Consider the following 12,276-nt stretch of genomic DNA (forward strand, 5'->3'; position numbering starts at 1 on the left):
AACGCAAGAAAGACCATTTAAAGTTGTGCCAACCAAGAAATGTCGGACTTAGATACGCTAGATCGTTAGGATCGGCGCTTAATGGTAAGAGGAGACGCGAATTGAGGATCGCCTCAATTTCACAGAGGGTCGTATGCATTTCTTCAAAGGTCAAATGAGCCTTGCCCACGATTCGAATCATGTGATATTTTGTAGATTTTATGGCTGCTTCCCATAACCCTCCAAAGTGAAGTGCATTAGGCGGGATGAAGCTCCAAGAAATTTCTAATTCGCGAAGAAAATTTTTAATCTCTCTTTAATCATTGTGTGGATCATTGTACATGTCGTATAATTCTTGAATTTGTTTATGCGCGCCCACGAAAGTGATCCCGTTGTCTGAATATATGTACGCGGGTCTACCCCTACGCGAAATGAATTGCTTAAAAGCGGCAATAAAAACTTCGGACGTAACGTCACTTACTAACTAGATGGACTGCCTTCGTGGCGAAGCACACAAAAAATGAAACGTATGCCTTGTGACTCCGCGCATTTCGACGCTTTTCCTCACGTAACAAGAGAGGTTCGGCATAGTCTACACTGCAACGGGAGAAAGGTCGAGAAACGTTAACTCCGCTGGCTGGTAATAAATCCATTAAGGCCTCTAATTGATTAGGTTTAGCCCTAAAACAGGTATACATTTCTGTATTATTCCACGTACGGTGGATCGCAATGATAGCGGCCAAAAGCGTTGGCGCACAAAAGCCATCGTGGCTTGCAAACCCGCGTGTAAGTTTCGTGTGTGTTCACGTTCTATAATACGCTGAGTTAATATGTGTTTGCGTGGCAGGAGAATTGGATGGCACGCATTGAACGCGAGATTCGAATTTTTTAATCTCCCGCCAACTCGCATTAGTCCGTTTTCATCTAAGAATGGAGCGATAAGATATTACTAGAAGTATTTACAATTTCGTTCTTGACTAGTTCGCGATAAAACGCTGCACTGTTCTGCAATCTAAAGCGGCAGATGTTTCAATGGGAGACAAGAAAGTAGATATTCTGTGCTCCCGGTGAGCCTTAGATAATCTTAAACAATATGCTATGATGCGGCATATTTTGTTTAAATTAGAATGCTTGTTTGTTAAGTTGTCAATGATGCAGGAATGGAAAGTGGAAACGGCTACGCGGATTTTCCTTTGTTCGGGAAGAAACTTTGGGCGACCAGTGTTCTTCATTTCATTTTAGAAATTCGGGACTATTCCACCACCTCTCAGCATCGATTAAGTCATAGAGATTTATCCCACGCGACAATGTGTCGGCAGGATTGTCGGGGGATGCGATATGACGCCAGCGTTCGATTTTTGTTAGGCGCTGAATTTCACTCACCCTATTTGCTACAAAGACTGACCACCGCCGCGAGGAGGATGTTATCCAGTTTAATACAATCGTTGAATCCAACCATAGATAAGTCGGGCATTGCGAGAGTTTCAAAGACTCTCTAACCTTGTTGATTAAGCGCGCCAATAGTAAAGCGGCCGATAGCTCTAATCGCGGTAACGAAACGGTTTTGAGCGGCGCAACGCGAGATTTTGAGCACACCAACTTGGAGTGATGGTCGTTGAGACTGAGCTTGGTGCGAAGGTATATGCAGGCTCCGAACGCGCATTGGCTGGCATCGCAAAATCCGTGCACTTCCACGATTGGCTGATGAACATTGAATTTAACGCGAGGAATTTTTAATTGATTCAAATTACTCATCTGTGTTCGGAAAGCGATCCAACGAGTGTGGATGTCCTGAGGAACGGACTCGTCCCATTGAATGGCCAATTGCCACAAATCTTGCAAGATGAGCTTTGCGATCACAATGACCGGACCCAGAAGGCCCAAAGGATCGAACAGTTTAGCGACCTCGGAAAGTATGACTCGTTTTGATACAAGAGGTTCTGAGGTTCTGTATCAAGTTTGCAGAGAAATTGAAACGAATCCTGACTGATTCCATTGCATGCCCAGAATACATGAGTCCGCATTATCTCTGATAATGACCAGCACGATAATCATAATTGTCTGTTTCTAATAATTCAGGGCAATTTGAAGTCCATTTGCTTAATTCGAATGCTCCTAATTTTAATAGCTGAATGGTTTCATCGCGAATTAGTTTTAATTCGTCGACTGTATCCGTTCCAGTGAGCATGTCATCGACATAAAAATCTCGAAGGACGCATGCTGAACCGCGAGTGAATTGATGAGCGTGCTGCTCGGCCAAATGCTTAAGGCATCTGATGGTCAAGAATGACGCGGAAGCTGTACCGTAAGTGACTGTAGTGAGTTCGTACGTATCGATATTAGCAGAAAGATCGTTGCGCCAGAGAATTCTCTGCAGGCACGTCTGAGAGGAATGCATTAAAATTTGCCGATACATTTTTATAATGTCAGCGGTGATGACATAAGTGAAAAAGCGGAAACGCATTAAAATTGAGATCAAATCTTGTTGAATGGTCTCGTTGAATGGAATAGGTCCCACTAGAAACGCATCGTTTAATGATACGCCGGAACTACTGCGGCAAGATGCATCGAATACAATACGGATTTTCGACGCTTGCCTGATCATTTTGAAGATGCAATGATGAGGAAGATAAAATGATATTGTTTCTTCTGCAATGGGTGGCTCCATGCGTCGCATGTGTCCCAGCGATAAATATTCGAGAAACGCCGCGTATTGAATTTTAAGAATAGGATCGCGCTTGAAACGTCTCTCGATGCCCCTCAATCGCTTGAGAGCAGACTCACGCGAATCGCCAATGTTATTTAACATTTGCTCTCTGACTGGAAGCTTGACTATATATCTACCCTGAGAATTTTGAGACACGTTGTCTAAAAAGTGACGCTCGCAAATGTTTTCCTCCATTGTGTAATTGTATGGTTACGTGGAGATGTCGTCCAGGCACGACTGACATGTTCGTGTAATTCCGCATTGGTTACGGACGCGTGGAACGAGTGAACCTTTGCGGCGGTCGATATGGTGCTGTCCAAACGACCCGCCAAAATCCAGCCTAGTTATGTTTTTTTGGAAAATTGGATGCTTGTTTGAAGACTTGATTTGATCAACGCATATCAAATTCCAAAACAAGGCTGCACCGATTAAAAGATCAATATCCGATGATGTGTGAAATCGCGAATCAGCTAAACGAATGTTGCGTGGAAGATTAAATTTGTCCCGCCCCAAAGAAAACGTCGGAATTTTGCCAGTAATCCGATCAGTAACGATAGCCGCGGTGAACGAGTTGAGTCGCGATTGTAATTTGATTTCAACCACGTGATTGGTCGAGGTTACCGTGCTGTTGACGCCGCAGATCGAGAGACTTGATGAACACGTTTCTAAACCAAGAGCTTCTACCAATTTCTTGATTATGAAGTTCGCTTGCGATCCGCAATCCAACAGGGCTCGACACGCCCTGCGCGAATCGCTGCCGCAGATGAGCACAACCGCAGTCGAAATCATGACTTGTTCATGATTGAACTTGTTTCCGTTATTAGATGATTCTAAAGCATAATTCGATAGGAGGGAAGGGAGAGGAGTTGCCTTAGGTGCAACTTCCTTATCGGTATTGTTAGTCGATGAGTCCGCGGCAGAGAGCATATGAAGTAGCGTATTGTGTTTTGCCTGGCAGACCTTGCATTGACCGGAAGTGCATTTACTTGATGCATGAGAAGAGGAGCGCAAACAATTGACGCAAAGTTTGCGACTGCGAATTTCCGCGAGCCTTTGTGATACTGGAAGTGCCACAAAATTTTTGCAATAATAAATGACGTGTTCTCCTTGACAGAAGTTGCATTTAGGTTTAACGGTGACCGCGCACAATGTCCGCTTAGCATTTGGCTGCGACTTTGCCTCGACCTTCCTTGCGGAAGTGGAGCCAGCCCTTATGATAGGCTCGAGCACCTGACGTCGATGAGCGATAAAATCTAACAGCTGCTTAAGTGATGGCAGCTCGTTGCCCGCTAATGAAGTTCGCCACTCGCGTAACGTGAGTGAATCAAGTTTTGAGGTTAGAAGGTGAACGAGAAGATCATCCCAATGCATCGTGAGACGCTTCAATGCCTGAAGAGCGTGCAAATGTTTTGTGGCGCTGTCAGAGAGTCTTCTGAGCTTGACTGCATTTTCCCTTGTCATAATCGGCAAATCGAATATAGCACTGATGTGAGTTTGAACAATCACGCGCTTGTTGTTATACTGCTCCCTGAGAATTGATCACGCGACATAATCGTAATTAGCGTCCGACAATTCCAATGAACTGATTACAGCGCTTGTATCGCCGGTGACGCTCATAGATACTGAAATCTTTGCATATTTGAGAGCGAGGTGTTAGAATGGATAATGTATCGAAAAACGGGAATCATTCATCATATTTGCTGGAAAATGTCGGTAAATTTAGCTTAGGCAACCGAATGTGTGTACTACTATCTGATTCGCGAACACTTGAGGAGAATGGAGAAAAGATGGACGCTCGCAAAGCGAAGGGGAAATAAGCTCGCGGATTCTATCGAATAACGCATAGAACGCTTCCTCGAAACGGTCTCGATCGCAACCTTCGGACTCATCTAAAGATTCTAGACGCGATTGCACATCGTTATATTCCGCCCAATATTGCTCGAGTTTCGTCTTCCGCTCTTCGAGTTGAGCCACTATTGACGGGCTAATGGTGGCGATTGACTCTACATAAGTTCTGATACGCGTACATGATGCCTTTATGGTCGCGCGCTGTCGCTTAAGTATCGTCGCTTCTGATTGATTGACCATGAATGTAAATGCGCTCGCATACACGCAACGGACGCGGCGGAGGGAACTTAGTTGGCAATGGAAACAATGGTCTTCCTTACCTTGTTATGCATGCAATTAATCCTAGAGAGGATGCGATAGATGCTAGATGCCTTCCAGTCGAACGTTGTTGGACGGAAATGTTCCTCTTGCAGATGGTGCGTCGTTGAAGAATGACTTCCGTTGCAAGTCGTCTAGATTGGCCTTGTTTTCCGTCGATAGGATTCCGCTCGTAAAATGCTGATTCTGAGCCAGGATATGACGTAATATGAGCCGGGCTGCGTCTCTGAAGCTTAGACGCGGGCCTTGCGACTGCTTTATTGAATTGTGTGCTGTCGCTGGCGCGATGCTTGCACTGATTGTTGCTACTGCGACGCCTTTCTCGTCTCAATGAGATATTTGACTGCCAAATTGCTGCTCGCCACTTCACGAAATACTTGAAGTATCCGGCTCGAAGGAGAAATGTTGGTAATCTTGCTGAGCGCACGAAGAAATCGTAATGGCGTGGCCAGGCGATCACCGTCCGAGCGTTTCCCGCGGTATTAATGCTTCGAGGGCACTCGGTCGAGAAAAATGAAATCTTCTTTGCTTTCCAAATTTTTTATTAAAAATGCACGGGCGAACGTGTTTCACAGCGGATACGGAAAGGATCTTAGCGGTAGCACGGCGATAATTTTGCACGAGACGAGACGCGTGCAGAAGACGAAAAAAACAGTTTATTTTGTTGCCAAGACGATCTGATATTATTTTTTTTAATCGATTACGTGTGATACATGCGTCGTTTAGCAATCGACATCTCGTGGATTCATCGATTTTTCATAGATGCGATTAGGCGATATAACTAGACGTCGTGAATCATAGAGATACCGAACAATATCCCTTTTTCACAGTAATTACATTTGTTTAGAGATTTGAGAGAAGTGAGAATTTGTTATATAAATAAATCAAAAAACAATAAATGTGATAAATTGAAGGAAATAATCAGTAAATACTATTGCAAATTATTTCTGATTATTCATCAATAAAGAAGTAATCAAAATAATCAGTATCGCTAGCAAATAAAATCTATTCAAAGCATAAATTAGGTTCTATAGAGTTTGCTTCTATTATGCTATTAATTAAATATTTTTATATGTTAGATAATAATATATTCGATTGTTACATTGATTTTTTTTTATAGATATAAAAATATAAAGGATAAGTATTTAACATGGATAGATTATTATTATTTCCTAACTAACAATAAGTAAATAAATTTCCAGCGTATTATTTGGTTTCAATGTAATTTCTTCAAATATTAATAATATTAAACTGTCAGCGAAGTACGAAATTAATACAAGAATGGTATAAACAATAAGGGGTATAAGTAACATTAATTCGATCAATAACAGTGATTCGATCACAAATGTGCAATTAGTTTAGCGTAAATATTATTAGGCTGTTCTAGATATTGTGAGTTCAAATCTTGGCGATGCGATGCGTTTTTCTCGATTAATATTAATTAATAATATTTATAATGATTAATATTTATAATTATTAATTATAGTTAATTATAGTTAATTATAGTTTATATTTATTAATTATAGTTAAGAATATAGGTATGCAAAACAGTAAATAATAAATTGAACTGGAAAAATAAAAGTAAATAAGAAATTATAATAAGAAATTACTTTTTTGTTAAGATATAATCATAATCTTTTTATTATATAAACAAATAGTTTTCATTTAAGAAAATTTTTACGTATTAAAAATATATTTTTTTCATTTAAAAAAAATATAAAATTGCAAAATTATATGAACTATTTTTTTAATTCTAATAACAAGAAATAACCAAAAATTCTTCAAATCAAAGAAATCGAGTTAATGTAACAATAACTAATAACAATAACTAATAATAAATAAATAACAATTGCATCCATTTATACGTCAGTGACAAATTTTGCATTGCATAAATGTTACACATGCACTTCATCTCAATACATAATTTTTATGTATAAATCATGTAGTCGTTTTTTATATAAATCATATCGCTATTATGTAACTACTATATTCTCCGTAAATTCACGTTTGACATAACTTTTGACATAACTGTTATGAGTAAAAAAATTATTATAAAATTATGTTGCGTATTTTGAGATATATCTGTATTTGCTGGGAAGCCTATATTTTATAGTGCATACAAAATGCCATTCTAGATCTAAAGTTGAGTCGACAAAATTCGTCAATGCAGGTATTTTATCTAAGGTAAATCATAATAAATAGGCAAGCGCTATTATTTTAATTTCAAAAAAAAAATTCAAGTGATAGCTTGAGTTAAAAAAAAACATTAAATAAAGTTATTGAGAGTAATCATTATGTCTTATCCTTATCAACAGATATTTTTGCATGTTTAAGTGGCAATAAATATTTTACGGTAATTGATTTATCAACAATTAGAAATAAGGGAATGTTCTAAGGAATTTTTTATTATAAACACTCATATGGATCTCTTTCTAATAATAATTTAATAAAATAACTTACGGAGTTCAGCACCAGGTATTTTCCAGACAATCATAGAAATTATTTTGGTGGGGTTGCCTAACACAAAGTGCTATTTAGATGATATTTTAATATACAAAGCAACTTTAGAAGATGTCATCAAAATGTCATAAAAAGTTGCCTCGTTTAAACGAATTTAATATCAAAGTCAACATAAAGAAATATTACAAACATAAAGAAATTTTACAATGGAAACGTAGAATTTTTAGGATACATTGTGGATGCGGATGGTGTTCACCTCACCAAAAATAAAATTGAATGTATCAAAAAAGCGTAGTTAAAGTCATACGTAGACTTACTTAACTACTACGATAAATTTGTACCAATGTTGTCATCTGTATTAAAAAATTATATTTATGTAAACTTGTACAAAATTCCAATGGACAGAAAAACATGAAAAAAATTTTCAATTAAGTAAAAACTTACGTCAAATAATATTTTAACACATTATGACCTTAAATTATCTATTTTTATAACATGTAAATCAAGCGGCTATGGAATGGATGTATTAAGCCATAAAATCAATAAAGAAAATAAACCTGTAATGTTTGCGTCTAATACATTATCTCCAGTCAAAAAAATATTCAAACTTAGAAAGAGAAGCTTTAATTTTTGGAATTAGGAAGTTTCATAAATTTATATTTGATATTAAATTTATATTTCTAAGTTTACGTTAACGGATCACCAATCATTACAGTACATTTTTAATAAGAATAAAGCAATTCCTACCACAGCGGCACGAATTACGCGTTAGGCCTTAACCTTATCAGCATATGAGTATGAAATTGAATATAAAAAAGTAAATTGGTAGCAAATGCAAAACGGCCTTTTTCGTCTATCAATGCAAAATGAAACAGGTATTACAAATTTTATCTATTCTTTTAACGCAATTAGAGGCATACCATTAGATGCTTATGATATCGCAAAAGAAACAAGATAAGACTTATTATTAAAGATTCCAGTATTTTATAGTATCGAGATGGTTAAATGATACAGAGGATGATAATAAACCGTATTTTTAAAAGAGATATTATACAGAATGTCTGAAAATAATCGCTAAATATTTCATGGACAGGTAGAATGGACTGAGTTGAAAAGTCTTCTACCATTTTGTAAATTTCCCCAATAGTTAACGAGATATTAATCCTTAAAAATAACCGAATACGCGCGCTCGCACGGCCTACTGTGAAGTGTATATGCCTACCGATCATTTGACGCGCGGGCCTTGGGAGTTCGAGATTGGCAAGCGCCCCGCGTCGCGCACATCGCCGCAAGCCTTCATAACTCGGACGGCCCGCCAAGTTATCCCCACTCCCCACGGCCCGTGCGCGATCGGTAGGCGTATGCACTTCACAGTAGTATTCGACTATCTTTAAGGAATTAATATCTCATTAATTATTGGGGAAACTTACAAAATGGTAGAGGACTTTTCGACTCAGTTTAGTCCGCTCTACCTGCCCATGAAATATTTGATGATTATTTCCAGACACCCTGTATATCGATATAATATAATAAAATATAATTGTTTACTAATGGGACATAAAATCATAATCCCAAACAGTTTAAGGAAAGAAATTTTAAATCTTTTTTTATGAATAACATTTGAAAATCATACGTACAAAAATGTTAATGAGAAATTATTGGTAGCCCAGTATGTCAGAGGACCTAGAAAATTTATTGGTTCATGCGAGTTATGTCAGTACTCTCCAAATTTTTTTAATAATAATATCTTACATGTACTACATGGGCTGAAAAGTCTCGGGATTTTTCAATACGTGGAATACCATTAGAAAATGAACATGATTCATTTCGAGAGGTTCATCTGTCACTAGTTTATGTATGAAGTTTCATGATATTTCGTTCATTCGTTTACAAGCAGTCATTTAAGTGGCGCTACTTTTGCCTTCGTTCTGCCATCACGATAACGCACCGTCACACACGTCCTTGAAAGCGATAGCCAAATTGGACCAATTACGATTCGAATTGGTTGCTCACTCACCATATTCTCCAGACTTGGCCCCGACTATTATCTGTTCCCAAACCTCAAGCGATGGCTCCAGGGAAAGAGATTCACATCGAATGAGGAAGTCATCGCGGAAACTGATGCATATTTCGAAGGCTTAGACGTTTCGTACTACAGAAAGGGCATCGAAATGTTGGAAAATCGCTATACCAAGTGTATCGCCCTCGAAGGCAACTATGTTGAGGAATAAATATAACTTTGCCCAAAAAACGCTTGTTTTCATTAAAAATCCCGGGATTTCTTAGTCCATGTAGTATAGCCAAAACCAGTTAACTTTTACAGAGTACCTATAGATTTTTTTTCATAAATATTCTCAAATTTCGCATACATTCTTAATTTTAGTAGACCGCAAATCAAAGTGTATATAAAACTAATGAGTAACGGTTATAGTGCAAAAGAAATAATATTAAAATTTAAAGAGATATTTTCGATTATTGATTTAGTAGAATTATCAGACAATCTGCCCTTTAATTCCACAGAATTTAATAAATTTTGCATAGCTAATGGTATTAAAATTATCAAATCTCCATATCATTCACAATCAAATGGAATTGCAGAAAGGAGAGTACAAACTGTTAAGAAAGTATTAGACAAAAGTTTACTTTTTGAGAGGGATAAAGAAATAACAAAAGAGTTAATAAATAATCGGTTAATAAATAATCAGATTTTTTGTTTACATATAAAACTATTCCGTCAAGTGTAATGATATCTCTCCAGAGAACATTTTTAAAATTAGATTAGATAAGATTTGATTTAATTAAACCATTAAATATAAGTAAAAATATGGAAGTTGTTAATACAAAAAAAAATGAAACTGTATTTTGTGGAAGATCATGTGTAATAAGAATTTTTAAACAAAATGGGAGAAAGGTAGAATTATTAAAGTCCTTAATCCTGTAACGTATACAGGATAAGTTTTTAATCTGAGATTGCATTGACGATTAAAACCTTTTGAATGTTGTTCAAAATCATGTCCTGAATAACATTTGTCAAGATCAAGATTATTCAAGATTGTTTCTTTTATTTTTACGTAAAAATGAATTTTTAGTGCAAAAATCAACCTTGATCTCGACAAATATTATTCAGGACATGATTCTGATCAACATTCAAGAGGTTTTAGTCGTCGGTCAGGCGTAATGCTAATGCGTCAGTAGTACTGTTAACTTTTAAGCCTTATAATTTAACAAATACTTAACGAAAAGATATTTAAGGTAATTATAGTGTTTGATATTTTGCAGTCTCAGGTTAAAAAATCACCCTGTATAGTACAAGTTAATGGTAATATATTAAGGCATGTGCATGCAAATGATATACGATCAGATCCTGGTTTAATTTAAAAAATGTGGAATTATAAAAAAAGTTTTGATATAGCACACATAGCATGTTGAAACATCACCAACTTGTAATACTACTATGATACTAGTAAGAGTCTTCTAAACGTTAGTCACAATAAGAAAATCGGATTCAAGAGAAAGTATCTATCAAGAAGAAGAAGCATCTATCAAGAGAAAATATCTATCAAGAGGAAAAAAACAACAATCTTAATCGACAACAATTTATCTAGTATATCTAATTTACAGCGAATACTATCTATTACCACAACTTATCAAACTTCGCGCTATGGCAGGATTACAAAACTTCCCAGGAAATTATTGTTTATAAAAGGAAAGAAATATATTTATTAATTAATAAAAAGACATATTTAGGTAATCACAATGCAAACTAGCCTTAAGCTTACCAAAGATATAAAATGAGCTTTAAGATATAAAGCGAGCGAGCACGTGTGATACATGATGTGTCTTACGGGCTAAATTTGTATTGCATAATAAACAATCAACTGAGTATATTCAAGTTATCTAAGTACTCACTTAACCGCTTGTTTTTTATATGAATATATTCGTTTGAAACTTTTTCAACCAAAAGTACTCAGTTTCCATACCTTTAAAAGATTCTTTCAAAATTTACTTTATATTTTTTTCAAAATATTTTGATCTACTGATTTACTACTTTTTAAATAAAAAATAATTGATGAATTTACTGAGCTTGCAACATTATTAAAAAAAATCATGAGTACTATCTATAATATCTTGTATAATGCTCCGAGAAAGATTAGAATTGGAGTAAAATTTGATGAGAAAGCAAGATCTTATATATCTATATATGTTCAAGAATGTTCTCATATGATTTGCAGTTGTCATTTACGCTTTCATCAATATCAAAATCGTAAGCACAATTTTCATTATTTTTATTATTATCAGTAGTTGGCATGTTTTTATTATTAGCATTTTGTACATGTCGACAATAGTTCGATATTACTTTACGAAATTATGGAATTATGGAAAGATTACATGATAGCCATCCATTAAAATCTCTCAAACATTGATGTTCTAAACATATAATTTTCCCTTTTAAATTTATTTTATGATAAAGTTGAATATGAAGAAAAAGTGCTTTTATTGAATGAAGAGTCTTAATGTTACACGTTTCCACTATACAACGAGGATTATTAACGATTCAAATATATGTAAGGCTTAAAAGAAGTTATTTTTTCACAAAATGAAAGAAATAGATATTACACATATAAGATATATCTTATTCTTAAATAAAAAATTTATATTTTTTTCAGAACAGTATAATTACTATTCTATCTCTTCTAAATTTTTGTTATTTATTAATTTGTGGTATAATTTTATCCTAAGGAGTTTTCAATTCATAAAGTCCTAATTGAAGAAAAAAGAAATGGTTTCACTTTGTGGTGGATAATGTGCATGAATTGCTTTAAAACAAACATTCATAGAAGTCATCAAAATGTCTTGCAATCATCAAAACAATAGTAGATCTCATTAAGCACAACATAAAAATCTTTTCAGCTAATGTCAATCCAATAAGCAATAACACAGGTCCACAAAAAAGTACCCTGGGG

The sequence above is a fragment of the Atta cephalotes genome (genome assembly GCF_000143395.1).
Source record: "Atta cephalotes unplaced genomic scaffold scaffold00029, whole genome shotgun sequence".
Lineage (NCBI taxonomy): Eukaryota > Metazoa > Arthropoda > Insecta > Hymenoptera > Formicidae > Atta > Atta cephalotes.